General features: G+C 43.1%; 1 protein-coding gene across 2 annotated transcripts in view; it reads left to right on the forward strand.

Moving 5' to 3' along the window:
* LOC126272116 (villin-1) overlaps positions 1 to 26,837 on the forward strand; it is a 355,803-nt gene that overhangs the window by 195,592 nt on the left and 133,374 nt on the right. The window contains exon 1 of one of the 2 annotated variants that reach the window (XM_049974715.1): positions 11,145 to 11,206. The exons of the other annotated variant lie outside the window; for it this stretch is intronic. The gene's annotated coding sequence lies outside the window, so the exon portion shown is untranslated. Of the gene's footprint in view, positions 1 to 11,144; positions 11,207 to 26,837 lie in introns of those variants that run through there. 2 annotated transcript variants of the gene reach the window in all.

Raw genomic sequence — 26,837 nt, forward strand, 5'->3', positions numbered from 1 at the left:
CGCAATTAGAATTTCTTTTAAACGCTTTCAAACATTGTTCAGTGCTACAAAAGAAGCTTACCACATTGCTAGGGGAATATTTTTGATGCCAGTTAGCGCGCTACTGCTCTTTTACCTACAAAAATGTCCTTACACTGCAGCAGGTTTCATCAAAATCTATCAAACTCAATTGCAAGGAGACAGGCTCGAATCCAGACTTCTGCAGGACAGCTATCGTAGAGATCATCAAATCCGTCTTCAGAGTGAATTTGATGCAGAGATCGAACTCGTGGTTCGCAAAAAGGAAACAAAGAATCCAAGTATAAAAAAGAGCATTAATTCTCTTGGTTAATAATTTAAGAAAATGTGAGGATTACCTACATCGAAAAGCGGTACATGTTCACGTCTAATTACCCGCACATACGCACAATGCAGAACTTACTCATGGTGGGGATTGCGGAAGTGAAACAGTTGCTTATTTAAAACTCCCAAATACAAATCAATTAAAATGAGCCCTAAAGTAGTTCTCCTCCCAGCATAGAAATATAACAACAAAAATAGGAGAAGAGCATCTACTAGGTTAATTCAGAATAAGCTAGATATTGCAAATGACAGTTTCATGAACGGTGGCTGACACAAGCCCCATTCAATGTGTAGGAACCAGTTAAGTGCAATAACATATTCCAATTGAGGACCTGATGATTAAATTTTACTTTGAAAAATACACACCATAGTTGCTCAAGAAATAACAGCTATGAATAAAATCATGAATTGTGAAGGTGTTCAACATTTTAGGGATCAGGGAAGTGTAAGAACAGTGTTTGTCCACTCCAGTAGGCTGGAACAAAGCACCGTGTGCAGATCCACTGTCTACAGGAGGTCAGCCGATTCTCTCCCTCTTTTCGAAGTTACCGGGCTGTAGAGCGTAAAGTATTTATTTGTGAAGCGTAAACTCCGTCCGCAGGCTCTGGTGGACACAGAAGTACCGAATGACCGCCGTGTCATCCTCTGCCAATGGCGTCATTGGATGCGGTGTGGAGAGGCGTGTAGCTTTTCCCAGTTTTCGCGACCAGGAGTCGTTGCTTCTTCGGTAGCTACTCAGCTGGCATTCCGATTCTGAATCCAACTGTAATACTATACCGTGTGTAACCCTTGCCTATCGATTGGGTGGAGTTCTTTAGTTGGATACTTTAATTGAATAAATTAATTTGTCTCTGTGATATATGATTCAAGAAAATCTTCACTCATCAAAACAGTGATTAAGGAACGCTTCTGACTATTAAATCAAACAGTGGTGTCAGTGAATTCTGTTACTCACAAGTAATCATATTTCACAAGAACTGAATTTAACAACAAATGAAATCAATAAAGTAATGCTTTGGCAAACTTGAGTAAGCATCGGGAATGGGAATTCAAAGCTAACGAGTATCTGAACAAAACATTTATGTTCGCAGAGGCCACACCCTGATTGTTGTAGGTTATTACGCAGAGGTATAAAATACTACAGTAGGCTATGTCTATGTATCTATTACCAGAGTTGAAAGTTTGTTGAACTTTCAATTGCAAACTAATCTTCGAAATGAAGACTATAACCCGGGGGAAACTAAGGCCTCACACTGTTTACCTCTACGGGGAGGAAACACATCGTTGCTTGCGGATGTTGTATAAACTTCGGAGCCGCAGAGTAAGATTGCAATATCCGTTGTCGTTTTTGACGTGGTTTCATGATATAAATATGGTTCCAACGTTTATCAGAGTTGTGCCTCATATTAATTTTACAGCCGGCAGTCTCATGAAGAAACGCGCCGGCCTAGCTCTTGTTAGTGAAAGGATCCAACACATTCGTTTCCAAGGAATTGTTTCGGCTTCATTTAATGATTACTGCGAAAACTTTAGTTTCTACTTGGGATTGTCTGGTCGGTGCTTCATGGTCGCAGGATGACTGAGTATTTCATTCTGTAACTGCACGGCGTTTGGTGAAGTTTGAACGTTTCAAAAATGTTCAAATGTGTGTGAATTCCTAAAGGACCAAACTGCTGAGATCATCGGTCCCTAGACTTACACACTACTTAATCTGACTTATGCCAAGAACAACACACATACCCATGCCCGAGGAAGGACTCTAACCTTGGAGGGGCTGCGCAATCCGTGACATGGGGCCTCAAACCGCGCGGCCACTCCGCGCGGCTTTGAACGTTTCCCTGGCTCGGGTTCTAGTACTATATCTCGACGTTCTGTGATAAATATCGCCGAGAAAGCTTTAATTTATACATCGACCCTCCCAAATCGTTTGCAACTGGTTGATATTATTAGTTCCGTTGAACAGACTATCTTTAAACTACTTCCTGATGTTGTAGAGGAGGCTAGGAGGGGGCAGGCACGTCTTGTATTGGCTGGGTCATGTCCACCCAAGCAGCTGAGAGGGGTGCTTCCCTTTCACTTAGAGTTGATCCGGATATTGTTACTTTACCTGCAGACAAGAGCAATGCTACCGTTGTTTTGGACAAGTAGGATTACTGTGGATGACCAGTGTACTGAGCATAAGCGACACAGGCGCCTACAACATCCGAGCGAATCCGCTATTGCAGGATATAAATGAAATGTATTCGCAGTTGCGAATATGGACATCAATTGTATAAGGGAATGGCGTCAATGAAACGGGAACCGGGACCCGAACCGGATTTCTCTCTTATCGCGAACGGACGCCCTGCCATTTGGCTATCCGAGCATGAATCAAGGCCAGACCCAAACTTCCACGTGTCGTCAACCACGTGTCTACAACCTTTACTCGTACTTACAGGGGAGACATTTTACTTGAAAGTCAGCTTCCCGGTGTCGGCGGATAAATACTATATTGCAGTTACTGAGTTAGTCCGAACTCCGATGTAATGTTCCTTCGGACAACAGGAAAGCGACTTTAAAGTAAAATGTCTCCCGTGTATGGGGATATAAATAATGTACGTACAAGTGCAGGTTGTAGACAGATGGTTGACGAGGTATGGAAGATTGGGTATGGCCGTGAGTCGTGCACGGATAGCCAAACTGAAAGCCGACCGCTGGCGATAAGCGGAAAAACCGGCTTCGAGTCCCAGTCAGACATAAATTTTCACTCGTGACAAAAAATAAAAACACATACAACCGTCCTTACGATTTTATTTTATTTTGTCGCTACCAGTTTCGACGCTTCCTTGCGTCGTCTTCAGGCAGTTTTGATGCGGTACAGGTTGATACGTCCCAGAGACGTCCGGCTAAAAGGATGGAAATACAAAAGCAAATTTTCACTGTCGTCATTCCATTATACAGCTGATGGTTGTCCATATTTGCAACTATGAATACATTTCATGTATTTCATAACGACTGTATTCCCCGCTGTGTCTGTTCCTCGAAGCCAGCTGCTGTGGCCGATAGGTTCTAGGCGCTTCAGTCCGGAACCGCGCTGCTGCTACGGTCGCAGGTTCGAATCCTGCCTCGGGCATGGATGTGTGTGATGTCCGTAGGTTAGTTAGGTTTAAGTAGTTCTAAGTCTAGGGGACTGTTGACCTCAGATGTTTTGTCCCATAGTGCTTAGAGTCATTTGAACCATTTTGAACCTATTCCTTAAACTTGCATGCATGTCCGAAGGAACATTGAATCATAATTCGGCATAGCACAGGTACTGCAATGTCGTGTTACAGAACATTGTCTTGGCACCAGTCATTCTATCGAATATAAAAACAGGGAGATTCTGGCATGCACTTCCAGCTACTCGGATAGTACTGTTAAAGAAGTTGTTGAAATTATATTAGCAAGTAACCTTGCAAATAGAGATGGTGGTTTTTGTTTAGATTCTGCATGGAATCCTGCTCTCTCACTAGTCAAAGAAGGGAGTTTACACTACCTCAAGCGTTGATTATTATTAATTTTGCTATCGATTACTTCTAACCTCGGTCATCCTCGGTGTGTAACGACGCTAGTGTTTTCGGTGCGTATGTGCCTACATCTACATCTACATTTATACTCCGCAAGCCACCCAACGGTGTATGGCAGAGGGCACTTTACGTACCACTGTCATTACCTCCCTTTTCTGTTCCAGTCGCGTATGGTTCGCGGGAAGAACGACTGTCTGAGACCCTCCGTGCGCGCTCGAATCTCTCTAATTTTACATTCGTGATCTCCTCGGGAGGTATAAGTAGGGGGAAGCAATATATTCGATACCTCATCCAGAAACGCACCCTCTCTAAACCTGGCGAGCAAGCCAGATGCAGCCGCGATGCAGAGCGCCTCTTTTGCAGTCTGCCACTTGAGTTTGCTAAACATCTCCGTAACGCTATCACAGTTACCAAATAACCCTGTGACGAAACGCGCCGCTCTTCTTTGGATCTTCTCTATCTCCTCCGTCAACCCGATCTGGTACGGATCCCGCACTGATGAGCAATACTCAAGTATAGGTCGAACGAGTGTTTTGTAAGCCACCTCCTTTGTTGATGGACTACATTTTCTAAAGACTCTCCCAATGGATCTCAACCTGGTACCCGCCTTACCAGCAATTAATTTTATATGATCATTCCACTTCAAATCGTTCCGCACGCATAGTCCCAGATATTTTACAGAAGTAACTGCTACCAGTGTTTGTTTCGCTATCATACAATAAAAGATCCTTCTTTCTACGTATTCGCAATACATTACATTTGTCTATGTAACGGGTCAGTTGCCCTCCTTGCACCAAGTGCCTATCCGCTGCAGATCTTCCTGCATTTCGCTACAATTTTCTAATGCTGCAACTTCTCTGTATACGACATCATCATCCGCGAAAAGCCGCATGGAACTTCCGACACTATCTACTAGGTCATTTATATATATTGCGAAAATCAATAGTCCCATAACACTACCCTGTGGCACGCCAGAGGTTACTTTAACGTCTGTAGACATCTCTCCATTGGTAACAACATGCTGTTTTCTGTTTGCTAAAAACTCTTCAATCCAGCCACACAGCTGGTCTGATATTCCGTAGGCTCTTACTTTGTTTATCAGGCGACAGTGCGGAACTGTATCGAGCGCCTTCCGGAAGTCAAGGAAAATAGCATCTACCTGGGAGCCTGTATCTAATATTTTCTGGGTCTCAAGAACAAATAAAGCGAGTTGGATCTCACACGATCGCTGTTTCCGGAATCCATGTTGATTCCTACAGAGTAGATTCTGGGTCTCCAAAAACGACATGCCACTCGAGCAAAAACATGTTCTAAAATTCTACAACAGATCGACGTCAGAGGTATAGGTCTATAGTTTTGCGTGCGTGCGTGCGTGTGTGTGTGTGTATGTATGTGTGTGTGTGTGTGTGTGTGTGTGTGTGTGTGTGTGTGTGTGTGTGTGTGTGTGTGTGTGCGTTACCTTTACGAAGTTTCCCTGAAAACCGAGGTATTAAATTCGCTTATTTGCTTCAGTTTTGCCTAGAAAATGGCAGTGTGTTCTCCTATCGAAATATCGGCGGTTTTCGACATTACTCGACTGCACTCTCTTAAGGTATTTGAACAAGACTAGAATTACCGAACGTCGTCATGGCACTTCGCCTTTCCATAGTTTTCTTCGCTGCTGCGGCTGTCTCTCCCCACGTTTAGAATCTGCAACTGGTGGCTGAAGTGGCTGCAAAATTGGTCATTGCCTTGGTACCAACAGCTCGTCTCTACCTGCACCTAAGCTCAATTCAGCCGGATGACAGCCTCTTGTAGAAGTTCTGAAGAAACTCCCTCCTACGTATATCTCGCGAAGAGACCATGAGGGTAAAATCAGAGAGATTAGAGCCCACACAGAAGCATACCGACAATCTTTCTTTCCACGTACAATACGAGACTGGAATAGAAGGGAGAACCGATAGAGGTACTCAGGGTACCCTCCGCCACACACCGTCAGGTGGCTTGCGGAGTGTGGATGTAGATGTAGATGTAGAAACGTGGACATAGATATTATAAAATTTGGAAGACAGTGACTACCTGCAGAGGGCATCCGGTAAGGAAAACTTTGAGCCCTGTTTTTTTTTGGCGTTGCGTAATTTTGATTGGCTGAATATTAACTCCTGTGAGTGCTGTCCAGTAAGATGATTTTTTTAACAATATGCAGGCTTCCTTTCCTTACTCGAATTTCAGGTGGTTAATCAGTTTCAAAAATATTACCTTCGGGGCTCCAAAACATGTACGATTTACTCTCTCCCCTTGCCAACCTTCGTGCAGTGGCAAGTACGGTTGGGCCTCTGTAGGCACAGTCACACTCTCTACTTAAACTTCTACATCATTTACGTCCACCACAGGAGTTGTCTTCACGTCACTTTAAACATTCAGTCTGGCATCACTCGGTTGGGTGTTGGTGTCTCACGTACTACAAAGGAGGCCCAATTTTCTGCTTCCATTTCATGGGGTGGACTCCTTGGGGATTTGCGGCCTACAGCATGTCCCTGCCCCCTTTCAATCTGCTTCCTCACCGTCCTCTGATATAGCTGCACGTGCAATTTAAAACGGGAAATCAAAATCTAAATAGTTATGTGTTGGCAATTACTAATGCTATTTCGCATTTCATTATCCAGTGAGGATGAATTTATTCTGATTTTATGCGACTCTCTCTCACGGGTTTTACACAAGTTTGTGGCAGTTTATTTAAAACAGTTTTGTAACACACCCCATCCCAGCCATGGTGACCACTCTGGTACGGTTGTCAACATTTAGCTATGAATGACGACTAATTCCGGAGAAGATCACAGTGTGTTACCACTTACAGCGTCGCTCAAGGAACAGAAAAAAAAAAAGAAATTCATAGGTACGTACAGTGATAAGATCAACCTTAAGACAGCACATTCACATGGCAGCTGGCTATAGGTGGAAAGGTGTGTAATCCAATATTTATAGAACGAGAAGACACTGTGCTCTGAAATCTAGATTCTAGCTATACATACCATTATCTATCGTGCAAATATAAAGTGTAACTGCGATTTCTTCCAGTGGTGAACGTATCGAATCTACTTGAACCGTGGAGGAATAATTCTAATAACCTGTACATAATCTGCAGTTTCTAAATATTACCTTACTGGTGCTACTGGATTTATCATTTGGTGATACACTGTGCCCAAAAATCGAAGAACATCAGTCGTTCGTCTTTTCAAAGAACATTTTTGATGTTATCGTAACGGCAGTGTTTATCTTCGTTGAAAGCTATACACTTATTTAAGATTCACTAAGGTGGAATTGGTTTGTAGCTAGCTGATTTTTCTTTTCATTTATTCCCTCACATGGAGAAGGATGGGCCACTAAAGTGTACTAGTTCTGTAGTCCTATGAGCTTATCGGATACTATTGCGACGCAAGGTGTTTCTTGTCCAATCTTCAATGTATATCACTTTCTTCGATGTCTACTTGTTCGGGAACGGTTCCTATTTTCACCTTATGACTATGGAAATCGTGCAAAACCGTTGCCTGGAGCCTCATGGTAAATGATGGTGCTAAGTTTATGAATTATTTGATGTAGCACATAGTCAGATCTGAATTTTACTGCAGAGATGTTTCATGTTGTCGGAGTTGATGCTTTAAAAATGTCAATCCAAGAAAATTCCTCATTTTCTTGATATCACGTTACATCATTTTTTCCTTGTAAGCAAGGACATTAACATGCCCATACGGAAAAGGTCCGATTCTAAATTATTGTTACAGTTTTTTGTAATCATGCTACTGTCTAAAATGCTTTTACGAGCATCCGCGTTGAGTCTGCCAGCCGTCAAAATAAATGCTCCATGTCTATACGAAGAGAGGGAGCCTTAATTATTCACCACAGCTCTTAACTGAATGACACTGTACTGGCAATAGACAGATAAACAGCATTCATCAGGCAAGTTCGTACACGACCACCTGATCTCCAGTTAGTGCACCGTGGCTAATCACTCCATAATATTTTCTCCCACTGCTCCAAAGATCGCTTCACTACACTAAGCACCTTTGTGTCGATTGGTTCTCATAGTCTGGTAATTTCATATCAGTGTTTTTCATTGGTTCATCACATCAATATTTTGATTCAATGGTTGCTTGAAGCTTCCACTTCACAAAAATATGTTATTAACGGAAAAGCAATTAAAACCACAAATTGGGGAGAACCTAGGAGTTTTCAAACTAAGCAGATCACGCGTGGAACACATCTTCAATCTGAAACTGGTATATAACAGAAACGTTTGTTGACTCTAAGGAAGCCCATGATGCAGTAGAGAGACCAAAACCCTCAAATGTGGAAGAGATAAGTCAGAATAGAAAATTCAGTGAGCTGATAGTCGTTAACCAACACTAAATCAAAGGTGAGGTTCAGAGGAAACCTAACAGTCCTTTAAGATCATAACCTAAGTCATAAAGGAAGAGAGCCTCTAGTCTGGCTCTTCAACGGTGTCCTTGATGAGATGGAAAAACTTCGATAGAAGGTAGAAGTATTACAGGAAGAAGGGGCATTTGCAGACGATGTTGCGAAATTGATTATTCACCTCTTATAATGAACTGAAAAACTACGCTTCTGCATACCTCTGTCATGAATACAATGTACACACATCAAACAAAGTTTTGCATCACCACAGTTTCCAGAACTCCTGAAGATAGACGTTGACTGTGGATATTCTCCCATTGACTGTTCTGTGATGTCACTAAACCCCCCCCCAAAGATGTACACAACCATGCATGAGCAGCGCCTATTAGACGGAGGGGGTCCGACAGCCGATGAGTTTCAGTCGCTCCACCAGGAAGGAGGTACACGGCTCGTGTTGCCTGTAGTTCAACCATGGCTAGACGATGAATACCGCTGTTCGATCGCGTCCGCTTTGTTACTTTGTGCCAGGAACGGCTCTCAACAAGGGAAGTGTCCAGGCGTCTCGGAATGAACGAAAGCGATGTTGTTCGGACGTCGAGAAGATACAGAGAAACAGGAACTGTCGATGACGTGCCGCGCTCAGGCTGCCCAAGGACTACTATTGCAGTGGATGACCGCTACCTACGGATTATGAGTCGAAGGAACCCTGACAGCAACGCCACCATGTTAAATAATGCTTTTCGTGAAGCCACAGAACGTCGTGTTACGACTCAAACTGTGCGCGATAGGCTGCATGATGCGCAACTTCACTCCCGACATCCATGCTGAGGTCCATCTTTGCAACCACGACACCATGTAGTACGGTACAGAGGGGCCCAACAACATTCCGCATGGGCCACTCAGGACTGACATCACGTTCTCTTCACCGTTGAGTGTCGCATATGCTTTCGAACAGACAATCGTCGGAGCCGTGTTTTGAGGCAAACCGGTAGATTGAACGCCTTGGGCACACTGTCCAGCGAGTGCAGCAAGGTGGAGATTCCCTGATGTTTAGAGGTGGCATTATTTGGGGCCGACGTACGCCGCTGGTGGTATGGAATGCGCAGTGACTGCTGCACGATACGTGAATGTCATCCTCCGACCGATAGTGCAACCTTATCGTCAGCATATTGGCGGGGCATTCATCTTCATTGACGACAATTCGAGACCTCATCGTGCACATCTTGTGAATGACTTCCTTCAGGATAAAGACATCGTTCGACTAGAGTGGCCAGCATGTCCTCCAGACATGAACCTTATCGAACACGTCTGGGATTGAAAAGGGCTGTTTATGGTCGACGTGATCCACCAACCACTCTGAGGGATCTACACCGAATCGCCGTTGAGGAGCGGGACAATCTGGACCAACAGTGCCTTGATGAAGTTGTGGATAGTATGCCACGACGAATACAGGCATACATCAATGCAAGAGGGCGTGCTGCTTAGTATTAGAGGTACCGGTGTGTACAGCAATCTGGACCACCACCTCTGAAGGTCTCGTTGTATGGGGATACAAGATGCAGTGTGTTGTTTTCATGAGCAATAAAAAGAGCGGAAATGATGTTTACGTTGATCTTTATTCCAATTATCTGTACAAGTTCCGGAACTATCGGAACCGAGGTGATGCAAAACTTTTTTTGATGCGTGTTCATGACCAACATATCCTAGATGGATGACATGAGAGGGTTATAAGAAACCTAATTGAACTGATAGGAACTAGTTTGACAGAAACAGAAATTTTGGAAGTATGAATGAATAAGAAGTATTTAGCATAAAGACTCACTATACTCACTTAAAGGAGGGACTAAATTTTGATCAATACAAAATTAAGACATTACCTGATAGTGATCTGCCTTGTAGCCTTATACACAGTAGGAACTCTTCATTTCGTCTGAATAGGATTACTTCAGATAGTAAAACTTGTGAAACAATTTTCAGGAAGATATTTGAGCCTTGAAGAAAAAGAGACTGCCTATACAGAAGACACATCGATAGAGAGGATAGAGAGGATCTCGAGCTCCATCAGGAAAAGGACAATATTCTTCGGATACATCCTCAGAGTGGACCAGAGGATGTTGACACAACAGATAATATAGTTTCTCGTAAACCAAAAATACGCTAGATACAAACAGGTCTGGACGAAATGCGAATAAAACAGATTACTAAAAAGTGATTTTAAATGAAATTCAGACTCATATAGTTTCTCCTAAACCAAAATACGCTAGATACAAGAGATACAAACAGGTCTGGACGAAATGGGAATAAAACAGACTACTAAAAAGCGATTTTCAAATTAAAATTCAGACTCATAAGTTTCCAGGAGAGTCTTAGGACAAACACAACATGGACAGAAGAGCGAAGAAGCTTGCAGAGTATGAGGAGGATCAAGACTAGAAGAAACGAAGCTTATCCGAATTAACGTGGACCTCAGATGACCAAAACGAAAAGGGGTGGTTTTTGTAGTAGTGTATATGGAGCTCCGACGAAATATCTGTGATGGAGTACTCGAATTTGTGGTCTCTCATAATCACATACCGTCCCAACTCAATAATTTCCGTCTATTGACTCATTCTGACAGATACAGCCTGCAACTTTGACGCTTTGATGCTCAGCACGAAATTCATTTAGTAGGAGGTCCGGGGACTTTAGGTCGCAAGGAATGGATGCTATTCTCGAATCTGTTTACGTGCTTTAGGATATTAACCTCGTACTCGTTTGTGGTCGGTTTGGTGCGAGGTGTGGATGCGGGTGGGCGTGGCGGGCGATGTCGGACGGTGTGACGCGGCGGTGACGCGCCCGCCTGGCTGCAGATAGCGGCGTCGCGGCGGCCGGCGCCGACAGTCTGCGACCAGCAGCCGCCGCTACGCCACCCTACTCCCAGCTCCTCCGTAAGTTATCCACACATCGTTCTTCTTCGCTTTCTGTGGGTCGGGCAAAACGAAGATGCGTTTGAAAACAAGCTCACTCTTCAAATGACAACTTAACGACATGCGTCTTTCAACAACTTGTTCTATACGTTATTCAACAGGCGAGGAACGTAGTTAGGTTCCAGAGGTACCGTCACGGTATCGATCGAGATGACGCTGTTATCAAAAAACCGAAAGAGTATTCGGAAAAAGTGGCACCCGAAAACACCTCCATCTGCCCTTCATTTACGGTGTCGCTGTTTCCCTAAACCATTTCAGGCTAATTGGCCGGTGTTTCTTCCAGTACAGCTACCGGCTTCCTACGTATCTTACAATTAATCCACTTGAGCTGCTGCTGCATTTACGCTTGAAAACATAAAAATTTTAAAATGTTTCTTTCAGTCAATATCATCAAGGCATTTACTAAATCTCTAAACGTTGTAAATGCGGGTTTGCCTTTTTTCGATCTTTCTTCTAAATGTTGTATATGTGGGTTTGTCTTTTTTCTATCTTTCATCTACAAATGTTAGAGAGTCGGTATTGCTTCGTATATTTTTACAATCTCCAAAATCCAAATTGATCTTTGCCTATGTACATTTGTGTCAGTCGTTCCGATCTTCTGCGAATAAAAATTCGTATTTTGCAGCCATTAGTTGTTAAATTTACTGTACTGTGATAAACCTGGCGACAGCTGCCTTTTTTTTGGTATTCCGAGTATTACATTATTCTTGAAGTCTGAGGGTATTACCCCTGTCTCAAGTGAAATGTAGACAAGTTTTGTCATGATTCGTTTTTCCAGAAATCTAACGAATGTCGTCTATTCCAGGTGGCTTATTTCGACGCAAGTCTTTAACTACTTTATCTCCTATTGTTGCATCACCCTTTTCTTCATCAACCTTCTCTTCCTTTACCATCACATTTGCTTCGAGTTTCGTACTCTTGTATAGCTCACCTATTCCTTCCTTCCACATTTCAGCATTTCCTTCTCCGCTTAATACTGGCGTCATATCTGAGAACTTGATCTGCTTTTTCCTTCAGTGATGCCTTTATCCTTCCAGTAATCATGCATCTTTCTACATGTTTGCAGTGAGTAAGTCACCAGATTAGTATCCTGGAACAAGGTATACAAATATTCGTTAGCTCATCAGTGTTTAGGTGTTCCACGTGTCTCCTAAATCGACTGTACAGAATTCTAAGACAATTATGTCATCACCCTTCTACGATCTGAAGTAGTGTACCTTCTCTAATAACACTGAAACTGAAAGGACGTTAACCTAAATTCTGCCTTCCCCTCGATGTCGACAAACCTGAAATTCTAAAATCAGTTTTTCCTTTTGTCCTATCTATGTCTTTTCTAGTAGCTCTTTCGGCAATTGCACCATCTTAATTCACAAGAGGATTTTGCAGAACTGCATAAAATAGGTTCATTCTGTTTATGATTACCACACGACACCTTCATTCCCTAGGGACAATATCTCTTTTCCTGCGTGACTCTGGGCAACGTTTTAAACACAGGGATGTTCAAATTAACCAGTGAGCGGGTGAAGAAGCTGTAAGACGATTAATTGTACGTTTCTGTAGTTCCTAGAACCTCTCTCATCTTAAACTCATGGTTTCTGCATCAAAACGCTAGAGGAACAAGCTTTATTAATGTTAACGGCTTCCATAGAGAGGAACCTTGTTCTTCATATTTGTTACATTTCATTTCATTAACTGAGTTGATTACTTTGTTAGGACTTAATAGACTCTGAATCACTGTATTGAATTTATTTGTGTGCATATTGACTCCAGGGGGCCATAAAAGGAGCTCATAGTGATTTTGCAGGTACTCTTTTACAGAGGATCAATACTTGCCGTACACAAAAACGATGTCGAGCCAACCGCTAGCTTTTTTTTCTGAAATATCACCATGTTGCTTTATACTTCACGAATACTTCTGACTTTTACTGCATTGTAAGACAGAATAATTCTACACAAACGACACGTCCTAGTGAAAGCAACCATTGCGCCAACTCCCTCGGTCTCTGACACCGTATTTGGAGAGCAGGGTTCTGACTGCTGTCCAGATATCCCTATTTACTTTTCCGTTACTTCCCCAAATCACTTCAAGTGAATTCCATGGTGGGTCCTTCAGTGAAGCCCCAACGATGTTCTTACTTCATACTTGTGCTATAAAATTAGTGCTACGCCTGTAGTAACTGCGGTGTAGACTAGACGTTAATGTCAGCAACACCAACTACTTTTCAGTTGTCAACTGGCTTTATTTCCATTTTCTGTACTTGCAAACATCTGATTATGTTTATCACCAAATGTTGTTCACCATACGAGGCAAAAACCTTTTGAACACGGTGCTGTATTCCGTATTTTTCGTTGATATTGCTTCCTTACAAAAATGCCTTGCAAGTAAAGCACTCTAGCAGACTGTGGTTATCAGCACTCTTTGGTACCTTCAGTTGCACGTAGATGCCGATGAATAATTGGAATTGTACGTGGTTACCTGACAAAGTAAAAAATTGTTGTGATGCCAAAAAGTCTAACAAAATAGCCAGGTGGCATACAAATGTGACCTCGAGTCCATTTGTCGTGGTGCCGCATCTGTTCTACACTGTCACGATGTTATCAGCCAACTTACGTTGAATCTCTGACCAACAGTATGAGTAGAAAAGATTGCGTCGCACAAAGAGGAAGATACTTAAGACGCATGGGGATACGTTATCTGTTCCTGTATAAGGAAATATGACGAGACACACGAGGGGAATTACATTAATCAAGACACGCGAGGTAATAAGTTTGTAGGAAAAACCGTGTTGCGAACACCACGCAGTAATTCTGCTCTAGTCGGCTCGATACACAGTTACAAGCAGCCTGACAGTTTCATTACAATGTTTTCTACGCTTATAAAGTAAATCGCATTATCTTGTACAACCGAAGTTTCTGTAGCCGACGCCCTTTTCCTAGTAAAATTAGAGATTCTAATGGCTGCTGCCACCCAGCACTATACCACTGTAGTCGTAAGATCAGTCGTTGTCTGGGCCTACACAGGAAACAGTCCACGATAACTATCGTGTGAACTTCACCATGTGAACTTGTGCGCACTCAGTGCATTCTGTGGGAGACTTGTTACCTCTTTCCTGCTTGAGCACCTGACCCGCTACCCTATTAACGTCAACTGCTGCAGATATCCTTCACAGAAGTACTTACTATACTCTCAGTGTCAGATTACCCTTTATTTAGAGAGTAACAGGGAAACTGAGGAAGCAACCTCCATCTCGTACATGTTGGGACACGGGTAACTTTGAGGTAAGCGCCACTTGGTTCGTGCAGTACTTTGAACAGTTGCGAATCAAATGCTAAGCTGATGAAAATTTAAATCTCATAGGCCAACAAAACTAAAATTCTACGAATGACTTTTTTATATATACCACAAAAGGTCGCTGTTAAAGTTTCTTTTGCTGCTATCAGTTTGGAAATTTGGTCATGATTTAGCAGATCTTACAGCTAAGTGGTATAAACCACCTACCCATGGTTACATTGTGTGTCAAATATATAGCTACTGTAGTGAAATCAAGTGGGCCTCGAGCTTGACAAACCCAAGTCGTAACATATAGAAGCTTCTTAAGAAGAAATTAACGTTATTTGTCTGAGGAGCCATGGGTGGTCCCAGTGAAACATTAAAAACAGTCTCGTAACTTTTTATCACAAAACTACTCTAAATGCTACACAAGGAATGAAACAGCAGTCAACGACGACGCAAATTGTTGTTTATGCAGACTGTAGTTCGAACGCAATGACTGGATTAGTACGATTTCTATTGGGTCTCCACATTTCAACCATTCCACGCGAACCGAAAGAGGAAAAAAATGCCACTATAAAGATTAATATCCGTGTAAACCACGGTCGACTAATTTTCGTGAGATGTCACAGATCTCACAACGGTGCACTTTTCCTTCCTGTGGGTGCTGTAAATAGCATTTAGCTCTAGTTCACAGAGTCAGTTGTTTTCTTCAAATCTCTTTATCCTGTGAATATATAAGGTTCACTGTTATTTGTGACAGTTATATTGCCTGAAACGGTGGGAATGTCACTAGAACGTAGCGATCACAGTACTGTTGGTAATACTTTTTTTTATGATGATGGTGCATAAGGCACTGAAACTACTTATAAGGTATCAAATAATTTGCGATCGAAAGAGAAAATTTATATTTTTCTTTTACTGTAGTGTGTTATTAATGGTGTGCTCCCAGCGTCGCGACGTCATTTAAGATCTATTTGAAGAAGCAGTAGCACCTCCGGTTTCGAAATCCTATATTAACGAACAGGTGAGTGGAGTGCTAACAAACTCCCCCTCCCCTCCTGCTAAAATTTCACCCGAATGACGCCTTAGGTGAAAAATAAAGCAGCAGTCATTCGACAGGAAAGCTTCCTACGTATATCAGAGTGCCACGATGTTCGATCAGTCATAACAATTGACACATTATTAACGTCATAGGACTACACCAAAATCGGTAGAAACTGTTATTACGGTGTATTGGCCACAGGCAGATGACCTCGAAACAGTCAGTCGCTCTTTTTAAGATGAGTCTTGCAGTATGCTTTGCTGTATTGGAAACTTCACGACAGAATAGAATGGACTTTGTTTATTATGTACAAATGCACAACCCATGAATTAAATATTAATGTACAAGACCACCAAACATTCCTAACACTTTGTACCACGCGAAGTTCGCCGATGCGTTTGTTTTCTACCTCATTAGACAATCCACTATGCTTCACAAGGAACTTCATTTTTACTTTACGTTATGTTCACCCTAAACTTTAGTTTCGATACCTGCTTACTTTAGTGTATTGTTCCAGAACATAACATGAGAAGGCATTCAGCTTTCTTCATTTCCCGATGCTAACTTAATCCCTCTATGATGTTCTAGAGACGCGATTAAAAAAATTCTGCTGCGGGTATTAGGGTATTGATTATTCTTAGTTGTACGAATTGTGTATCTGTAATGATGTCCCGTACACTCGTTTTAAGGAATGAAAAGGAATTATATAATGAAGGACTAGGGTGTTCAAATTTACGTTCTGCTCTTCCGTTTTAAGTTTTCTTTCACTTCAGACGATTGTTGGGAGTGATTCCTCCAACAATTCTACAGCTAATATTTTCCCAAAACTCTAATGTCTCTAATGATAATGGTGGTAAAATTTCTAATTTTATCACTCTCCTCTCGTCCTCCTCCTCCTCCTCCTCTCCTCCTCCTCCTTCCCCTCTTCTTCTTATTTTTCTTCATTTTCGTCCTCGTATTTTGTTAGAATTGGAACATGAATGAGAAGTGCCGGTACAAACTGACTTCTGTAAAGTTGAAACTCTTTCAGCGATAGGCGATAGGGGCAAATATCCACGAATCGTCCGTCCAGGGAGTGGCTAGGTCAGATACAATTCTAAATGTAGAACAAGAGCGCAGAGGACACGCTAATTGACGTTAGTAAAACAACCCTCATGTGAACTACGCTCGTTGTACACCAGCAAATCACAAGTATCGCGGTGGCGCTTTATGAGAGGTGATGTGATCTGCAGAAATGAAACTCCGTTGTTTTGCAATTCATTGTTCGTCGTCGCAACCATCTTTCCCACAACTGAAGTTTCTTTCACCCCCTCCCCCGCTGCCCTTCAACATTGGGGAGTCTTGCGCCGCCAATTCCTTGCTCTCCTCGGCGCATACCATGACTCGGAGGTTATCTATACCGATGGCTGGATGGTTGACGGCCGTGTGGGGTACGCTTATGCTCATGCGGACCACGTCGACCAGCGCTCCTTGCCGGAAGGCTGCAGTGTTTACACCGCACAACTGACAGCCATTTCTCGTGCCCTTGAGCGTATTCGTACCAGCACTGGAGAGTCCTTCGTCATTTGCATTGACTCGCGCAGTAGTCTGCAGGCTCTTGACCAGTGCCACCCACGCCTACCCAACTGTTGGTGCCATCCAGGGGTCCATTCACGCTCTTGAACAGCATGGTCGTTCGGTGGTGTTCATATGGACCCCGGGACACGTTGGAATCGGGGGAGCGAACTCGCCGACGAGTTAGCCGAAGAGGCTACCCGCAAACAGACGCTGGAGATCGGCCTACCGGCAACTGATCTCCGAAAGGTTTTGCACCGTCGAGTCTTTGGGTTGTGGGGAGACGAATTACGCACTCTGTTTGCACCCAATAAGCTGCGGCATGTAAAGGAGACCACAACTGCGTGGGGTTCCTCCATGCGGGCCTCTCGCAGGCATTCTGTAGTTCTGTGTAGGCTCCGCATTGGTCACTCTTGGCTGACGCATGGTCATCTGCTGCGTCGAGAGGACCCCCCTCATTGTCGCTGCGGTGCAACCATGACGGTGGCACATCTCTTGTTGGAATGTCCTCTTTTAACTGCTCTCAGGCGTGCTTTTAATCTCCAGGGTGATTTATCATCTCTTTTAGGTGACAATGTCTCTATGGCAGATCGGGTTTTAGGTTTTATTCGCGCAAGCGGCTTTTATAAGTCCATTTAATTTTCTTACATCACCCTCTTTTGAGCTGTATCTTTTAATTAGTTTTGTGTTGTAATTCGACTCCATCCTAATCTTTTAGGCTGGAGGTTTTAACGTGTTGCAGAGTGGCTGGCTCATCCTATTATTTTCGTGATCAGCCAGCCACGATCCTCTCCTGTACAGTTTTAATTCTTTCTGCTTTTCTTCTCTATGTTGTTTTTGTTGCTGTGCTCCGTTTCCCATGTTTCTTTATTATTGACCTTGGGAATTTTCTTCCCTTGGAATTTTTATCTTGTGCTTCGAATGACAAATGGCTGGTTTCACTGCGCTCTGTGTGTTTATGAAAGAAGGGACCGATGACCTATGCAGTTTGGTCCCTTTAATCCTCAAACCAACCAACCAACATTGCCAACAAGCCTTCAAAGGTGTGTGACATTATGAGCAACACACACACGAACCATCGAATGAACAAATTTATGTTTTGTTAATTGGCATTCGAATTCGAATAAAGAGTTGTGCTCTTGCCAGCGTTTGTAACTCCCAGCTTGATCTTCAGTTTTCACTTTTTGACAGTAGCTAAGGCAATGGTACTTCTCCATTCACTTGACTGGTAAGCAATCTGGAGTCCAGATGCATTAGAGTGTTGAATTGAGAAGATACGTGGACAATGTACTAACAAATTTGCTTACACAAAGACCAACATATCGACCTCAACCTTCTAAGGGCACACACGAAAAATCTACAGTAAAAATTGATCGATGTGATTGGCATACGACCTTTGGAAAATACGTTTGTAATTGTCAAAGGGTAAGACTATTAACACAAAATGAGCCTGCTTCAGGATTTCATAAGCGAAGGCCGTAAATGCAATTAAGTATCTTTCACAATATATTCCTTGTGATGCAAACAGTAAATGTACTATTAACTTTGTTTTTTAACACAATAATTTTTTTATTTTGTTTTGATAATTGTGTCAAAAATAAACAGAAATTCGTAATTAATCTGTAACCGATCTACTTGAACGGAATGTCGTTTCTTTCAAAAAACTAAATGTACTGTCAACTTGGTCTACTGTAAAAGCACTTTTCTGAGAACCGCTCCCAGTTCCTGCACATCGTTTCTTACTCAGTGATTCGTACTGGTGATCACTGGAAGAAGAATTCTTTCGAATATCCAGTACGTGAAAAACGTCAGGCATGTCGTAAAAACTACTGTCTCACCTGTCACCGAACTTCCAGATCTCACTTAACTAAAGAGAAACACTAGCACACCCTCCAGCAGAAGTCAACGTTGTGGTTACCTAATCGACCGAGCGGGCTAATAGCTTATTGTGTCACGCCGGAAAACCGTAAAATATCTCTATTGTATTTTTGTTACTGCTATATGAATGAGCCAAACGTCGGAAAAATCAAATAATACTTGTTTTTGCGTGATAAGCTGCTATTGTGTAACATAATCTCGTTTTCAATTATGCTGGCCGCTCATGGAATGGAACGGTTGAGAAACGGATAGATACTGTTCTGCGACTGCGCGAACAGCATGATTATAAATTTGGCTGTATAAATCATTCATTCATTCATTAATTTTTCGTCTTATACTTCTTCTCATCTCTCTCTCTCTCTCTTTCACTCTTTCTTTTCTTCTCCTGGTTTCAAACCATTGTCGCTGTTCGAATCCCCTGCGTATATATCGCAGACTTGTAAAGCTACACAAACAATATATTATTTACTAGTAATCCTTCTAATTGAACGCTATACACGATAATAAATTCTGCAGTAAACAGTAGTTTTTACGAAAGTGAAGGTCTAGTGTGTTCTGTCGAGAGCTGCAATAGATTCAGACTGTACCTGCGGCTCTCAGCATGCAGATTCTGCATTTGCTAGCTTCATATATTTTCGTACTGCTGCTACCTATAAACCATTGTCAAGAGAGTTACGCAGAGATTTTACCTATTATGTCTGTCATTGAAGTCATTGCTGATCACGCTAACGTTTGTACGAACTAGCGCAATGGAAGATTGCCTGAAATAACTCGCAACAGTTTATTGAAACTAGGGTTCAATCTTTGAATGTCTCTGTAGTTCACATTCCCCATAACTTTCTTTAATTTGGTACATGCACTTGATCAGTATCTCCCTCTCCTTCCGTCCTAGCCGGTCCTGCGGCATTACTACGTCAAAAATCATAATTTGTGTGTTCGTGGTGCATGTCTCATACTTGCGAGCTTAATAAGTTTAGGAAGTGAGCATATGCATAGCAAAACACACTCAGAGAGCTTATCTACATGACATTAAATGAATTTAAGTTTGCGGGGAGTGAGATACGCAGATGATAGCTTGGAATATTGTAACTGACGCATTCCATTAAGCTGACAGTTAAATAACTCGCAACAGTTTATTGAAACTAGGGTTCAATCTTTGAATGTCTCTGTAGTTCACATTCCCCATAACTTTTATTACATCTTCGTCATCTTCCATGCTGCTCCGCTTTCCGCAGGCTTATTTACCGTTCCAAGTCTATTACGTTCGTAGCTCCGTAGCATCACATTTAATGCGTTTTCGCTGTCAACCTACTGCTAATTTTCTGTCACTTTCATAAGGCACTGTGCGAAAGGCGTACAGTGCAGTCCTTCCATAACGTCATTAGTGATCTGCGCTAAGCCTGAACGAAAGTTTACTTTGTCTGTGTCGGTCTGCTGTCCATGTTTATCTTGCTTTGGATGACTTAAGTATACTTGTCTTACTGCTTTACGTCTCCTACTACAACTGTTCCACTTTTATCGGTTTTTGTCGCGTTTCTACTGTTTAAAATTATTAAAGCTGTTATGTCTCGTGTAGCTCGATGATAGAGTCATCGAAAAACACTCGAGATGGAAGCAAAGTACCACGGCGCGTGGCACCCGCGAAGAACACCACGTTCGTCTAACTGGTGAGCAGAGTGTCCGAAGACACTGTCTGGGACAAAACTGGAAATAGTAAGTGCGCAACAGTACACCATGCAAAGCGAGCGTAGGCCGAGTAAACAATATCTAGCGTGTGACGCACTTCGGAGTCCGCCTACTCGAATCAGGAGAGCTGTGACTCCAGAGGGACAGGCCAATGTTTGCGACACTCAAGCCGCTTGCGGCAGAGTCGCCGATCGCTCCGCCTCTCGACCGGGAACAACTGGCGTACATGAGTCTGGTGGGGATATCATAAAAGCCTTTTTTCTTCTGTAGCAGTTTTAACTGTGCATTAACTACCCTGTTTGTACTGCGGAAGAATTCTGGATCTCGCATACTTTCATCCAGGAAAACAACTCCACCTGCAGCTTTTATCATTGCTATTCTTATATGGAGTCATGAGCAGATCTGTTCCAGATCATACTTATTGTTTCTACACTACTGGCCATTAAAATTGCTACACCACGAAGATGACGTGCTACAGATGCGAAATTTAACCGACAGCAAGAATATGCTGTGATACGCAAATGATTAGCTTTTCAGAGCATTCACACAAGGTTGTCGCCGGTGGCGACACCTACAACGTGCTCACATGAGGAAAGTTTCCAACCTATTTCTCATACAAAAACAGCAGTTGAGCAGCGTTGTCAGGTGAAACGTTGTTGTGATGCCTCGTGTAAGGAGTAGAAATGCGTACCATCACGTTTCCGACTTTGATAAAGGTCGGATTGTAGCCTATCGCGATTGCGGTTTATCGTATCACGACATTGCTGCTCGCGTTGGTCGAGATCCAATGACTGTTAACAGAACATGGAATCGGTGGGTTCAGGAGGGTAATACGGAACTCCGTGCTGGATCCCAGAGGCCTCGTATCACCAGCAATCGAGATGACAGGCATCTTATCCACATGGCTGTAACGGTTCGTGCAGCCACGTCTCGATCTCTGAGTCAACAGATGGGGACGTTTGCAAGACAACAACCATCTACACGAACAGTTCGACGACGATTCCAGCAGCATGGACTATCAGCTCGGAGACCATGGCTGCGGTTACCCTTGACGCTGCATTACAGACAGGAGCGCCGGCGATGGTGTACTTAACGACAAACCTGTGTGCACGAATGGCAAAACGTCATTTTTTCGGATGAATCAAGGTTCTGTTTACAACGTCATGATGGTCGCATCCGTGTTTGGCGACATCGCGGTGAACGCACATTGGAATCGTGTCTTCTTCATCACCCGGCGTGAAGGTATGGGGTGCCATTGGTTACACGTCTGGATCACCTCTTGTTCGCATTGACGGCACTTTGAACAGTGGACGTTACATTTCAGATGTGTTACGACCCGTGGCTCTACCCTTCATTCGATCCCTGCGAAACCCTACATTTCAGCAGGATAATGCACGACCGCATGTTGCAGGTCCTGTACGGGCATTTCTGGATACAGAAAATGTTGGACTGCTACCCTGGCCAGCACATTCTCCAAATCTGTCACCAATTGAAAACGTCTAGTCAATGGTGGCCGAACAACTGGCTCGTCACAATACGCCAGTCACTACTCTTGATGAACTGTGGTATCGTGTTGAAGCTGCATGGGCATCTGTACCTGTACACGCCGTCCAAGCTCTGTTTGGCTCAATGTCCAGGCGTATCAAGGCCATTATTACGGCCAGAGGTAGCTGTACTGGGTACTGATTTCTCCGGATCTATGCACCCAAATTGCGTGAAAATGTAATCACATGTCAGTTGTAGCATAATGTATTTGTCCAATGAATACCCGTTTATCATATGCATTTCTTCTTGGTTTAGCAAATTTAATGGCCATTAGTGTATTTGCCCCATATCTGAACGTCACAACATTATGTCGTAAAATACAATTTAAATTGGTTCACGAAGTGCTTAACTATCTAGATTCTCTTCTGTCATTACTTACACATTTGTTTCCCGTAAGAGGGTGGCAGATATCCCTAATTTTTCTCTTTCAGCGCCACACCGTCTTACTCCACTTCAATTTTCATTGCCAGCTACCGAGCGAGGTGGCGCCGTGGTTTGCACAATGGCCTCACATTCTGGAGCACGATGATTGAAACCTGTGTCCTGCCATCTTAATTTAGGTTTTCCGTAATTTCCCTAAATCTCTTCAGGCAAATGCCGGGATGATTCCTGTGAAGGGGCACGGCCGACTTCCTTCCCCGCCCTTCCCTAACCCGATATGACCTGTGACCTCGCTGTTGGTCCCTTCCCCCCAAATCAACCAACCATCGCTAGTTGTCTGTAGTTCCACAAGTGATGTGAAGAAATCTTCTTGCTGGTTTTTTATTGTCTGGGTAACTATGAGAATAATAGCTTCGTAGCAGAAGCTGAAAACGCGCCATAGTGATTTGAGAAAGCATCAGAAAAAGGAGGCAAAATCAGAGTTTAATATTCCATCGACATTAAGACTATAGAAAATCTCGAATTGAACATGACCTTGTTAAATTGGATTTGATTAGACAAGGGAAATAGTAACATCAGGATGGCTATACGTGTTTCTGAATCCCGTTTCTACGAAATGCAAATTTAATGTCTCAATTACAGTTAGAAAGAGGGCGATGAGGAGTCTTTGCATCAGTGCCTTAGATTCAGGATACGTGACACTGTTCAAGGTGATCCAGTTAAATGGGGACGATACACTCAGTGCTGTTTGGTGCCGCGTACCAGCACCTGCGCTCGTACTTTTCTCTTACGTTCGATGGCAATAAATCACACTAAACATAGTAAAGTCAACTACACTATACTCACTTACCAAGTCACGCTTCGCCAAGGAAAGCTACTAATGTTGGCTACTACTGACATCATTTCATTTAGACGATTGAACCGAATAGCTCGGTGTCCCCAGGCAACATCTTCGTCTATCTGTACCCTGCTAACTACTGTGAAGCGCATAGCAAAGGGTATTTCTCATTATTCGATGTATTCATGTACTGGGTTTTCTTTCTCGTTCAGTTCATGTATGGAGCGTAGAAAAAATGATTGTTGAAGATCTCTGTAATTAGTCTTGTTTTTGTGACCCCCTACGGCAACAATTCTAGTACGAGGTGCATTCAAGTTCTAAGGCCTCCGATTTTTTTTTTTTTTCTAATTAACTACTCACCCGAAATCGATGAAACTGGCGTTACTTCTCGACGTAATCGCCCTGGAAACGTACACATTTTTTACAACGCTGACGCCATGATTCCATGGCAGCGGCAAAGGCTTCTTTAGGAGTCTGTTTTGACCACTGGAAAATCGCTGAGGCAATAGCAGCACGGCTGGTGAATGTGCGGCCACGGAGAGTGTCTTTCATTGTTGGAAAAAGTCAAAAGTCATTAGGAGCCAGGTCAGGTGAGTAGGAAGCATGAGGAATCACTTCAAAGTTGTTATCACGAAGAAACTGCTGCGTAACGTTAGCTCGATGTGCGGGTGCGTTGTCTTGGTGCAACAGCACACGAGCAGCCCTTCCCGGACGTTTTTGTTGCAGTGCAGGAAGGAATTTGTTTTTCAAAACATTTCGTAGGATGCACCTGTTACCGTAGTGCCCTTTGGAACGCAATGGGTAAGGATTAAGCCCTCGCTGTCCCAGAACAAGGACACCATCATTTTTCAGCACTGGCGGTTTCCTGAAATTTTTTTGGTGGTGGTGAACCTGTGTGCTTCCATTGAGCTGACTGGCGCTTTGTTTCTGGATTGAAAAATGGCATCCACGCCTCATCCATTGTCACAACCGACTAAAAGAAAATCCCATTCCTGCTGTCATTGCGCATCAACATTGCTTGGCATCATGCCACAAAGGTAGCCATGTGGTCGTCCGTCAGCATTCGTGGCACCCACCTGGATGACACTTTTCGCATTTTCAGGTCGTCATGCAGGATTGTGTGCACAGAACCCACAGAAATGCCAACTCTGGAGGCGATCTGTTCAACAGTCATTCGGCGATTCCCCAAAACAATTCTCTCCACTTTCTCGATCATGTCATCAGATCGGCTTGTGCAAGCCCGAGGTTGTTTCGGTTTGTTGTCACACGATGTTCTGCCTTCATTAAACTGTCGCACCCACGAACGCACTTTCGACACATGAATAACTCCATCACCACGTGTCTCCTTCAACTGTCGATGAATTTCAATTGGCTTCACACCACGCAAATTCAGAAAACGAATGATTGCACGCTGTTCAAGTAAGGAAAACGTCGCCATTTTAAGTATTTAAAACAGTTATCATTCTCGCCGCTGGCGGTAAAATCCCATCTGTCGTACGGTGCTGCCATCTCTGGTACGTATTGACAATGAACGCGGCCTCATTTTAAAACAATGCGCATGTTTCTATCTCTTTCCAGTCCGGAGAAAAAAAATCGGAGGCCTTAGAACTTGAATGCACCTCGTATATTCATAGATTCCTCGCGTAATGCTGGTTATTGAAGCAGGCTTTTGTGGGTTAGTTGGTGTCTATCTTCCGAGGCGCCTGCCGATTCAGGGCTCTCGTCATCGCCTTGACGGTCTCCCATGGATTTAGTGTATTTCGTTACGTGAAGTGCACAACTTTACCTTTCTGAACATTTAAAGCAAGTCGCCAACCTTTTCACCACTTTAAAATCCTATCAAGATCTGACTGAAAATTACTACAGATTTTTTCAGATTGTACTTCAGTATAGGTAATGGTATCATCTGCAGAAAGTCCGAGGTCACTATTAATGTTGTCTGACAGGCCATTAAAATACAACATGATCAGTTAGGGTCTCAACACGGTTCCCTGCGACACACCTGAAATTACTTCTACTTCTGTCGATCAGTCTCCGTCAAAATAACATGCTGCGTCCTCGTTAGCAATAAATTGGCAATCCAGTCACAAATTTAGCTTGATACTCCATATCATCGTACTTTAATTAATTATACGTTAGTGTGGTACTGAGTCAAATGCTTTTTGGTAGCCAACAAGTACTGCACTGCTTCGATCCACGGATCTCAGGATGTCATGTGAGAACAAATGACCGACATTTTTGGAATGCAAGCTGGTTGACGTGGAGAAGGTAATTCTGTTCGAGGTATCTCATTACGTTTGAACTAAGAATGTGTTCAAGACTCTACGAGAGACTGAGGTCAAAGCTGATGGGCCAGGTACTGTCGATCACTTCCGCTGTTGTCCTTGTAGACGGGTGTGGCCTGTGTATCGTTCCAGCTACTCACCACGGTTTCTTCTTTGAGGTTTCTGTGGCATATTGCGGTTAAAAGAGGGGCTAATTTAGTAGCAAATTTGTATAGAATCTCTTGGAACCTGCAGCTTTGCTCAGTTTAAGCGATTTCAGTTGTTCCTCAATGCCACTGTCACCTAGTGCTGCTAGAATTTAACTTGAGCAGTATTCGTGGATATTCTGTGTGTAAAAATACTTGAAAGTGCAACTTTAGTAATTCTGCTTTTGCTTTGTTAGTCTCAATTTTAGTTCCTGTCACCTCCTTCAGTGTCTGGAGACTAACTTTGGTGCCACTGACATCTTTTTATATGACCAGAAGTTCTATCCGTTCTGTTTTAGGTCTGTCGGGAAGATTCTGTTGCGGTATGCGGTGGTCGTCGAATGCTCCACGCTTTACCATTTTGACAGCCAAACGTATTACATCTAGCATCTTTTTATCTATATTGTTTCACACGCGTTCTGTAGCAATCAATGTTTCTTAAAGAGTTCCTTACCATGTAGGGTCCCTCCCATCACGAGCTGTTGTACTAGGAAATATTCATCTACTTCTACTAACTATTCTTCTAAACTTGAGACACAGGTCGTCTATACAGTGTTGCCTAGAGGTGAATGTTGAAAGTTCGTCATTGAGTCATGAAACTATTGCCTCTTTATCTGTTGTTGTTGTTGTTGTTGTGGTCTTCAGTCCTGAGACTGGTTGGATGCAGCTCTCTATGCTACTCTATCCTGTGCAAGCTGCTTCATCTCCCAGTACTTACTGCAACCTACATCCTTCTGAATCTGCTTAGTGTATTCATCTCTTGGTCTCCCTCTACTATTTTTACCCTCCACGCTGCCCTCCAATGCTAAATTTGTGATCCCTTGATGCCTTAGAACATGTCCTACCAACCGGTCCCTACTTCTTGTCAAGTTGTGCCACAAACTCCTCTTCTCCCCAATTCTATTCAACACCTCCTCATTAGTT

This window comes from Schistocerca gregaria, chromosome 5, assembly GCF_023897955.1.
Source record: "Schistocerca gregaria isolate iqSchGreg1 chromosome 5, iqSchGreg1.2, whole genome shotgun sequence".
In the NCBI taxonomy this organism is placed as follows: domain Eukaryota; kingdom Metazoa; phylum Arthropoda; class Insecta; order Orthoptera; family Acrididae; genus Schistocerca; species Schistocerca gregaria.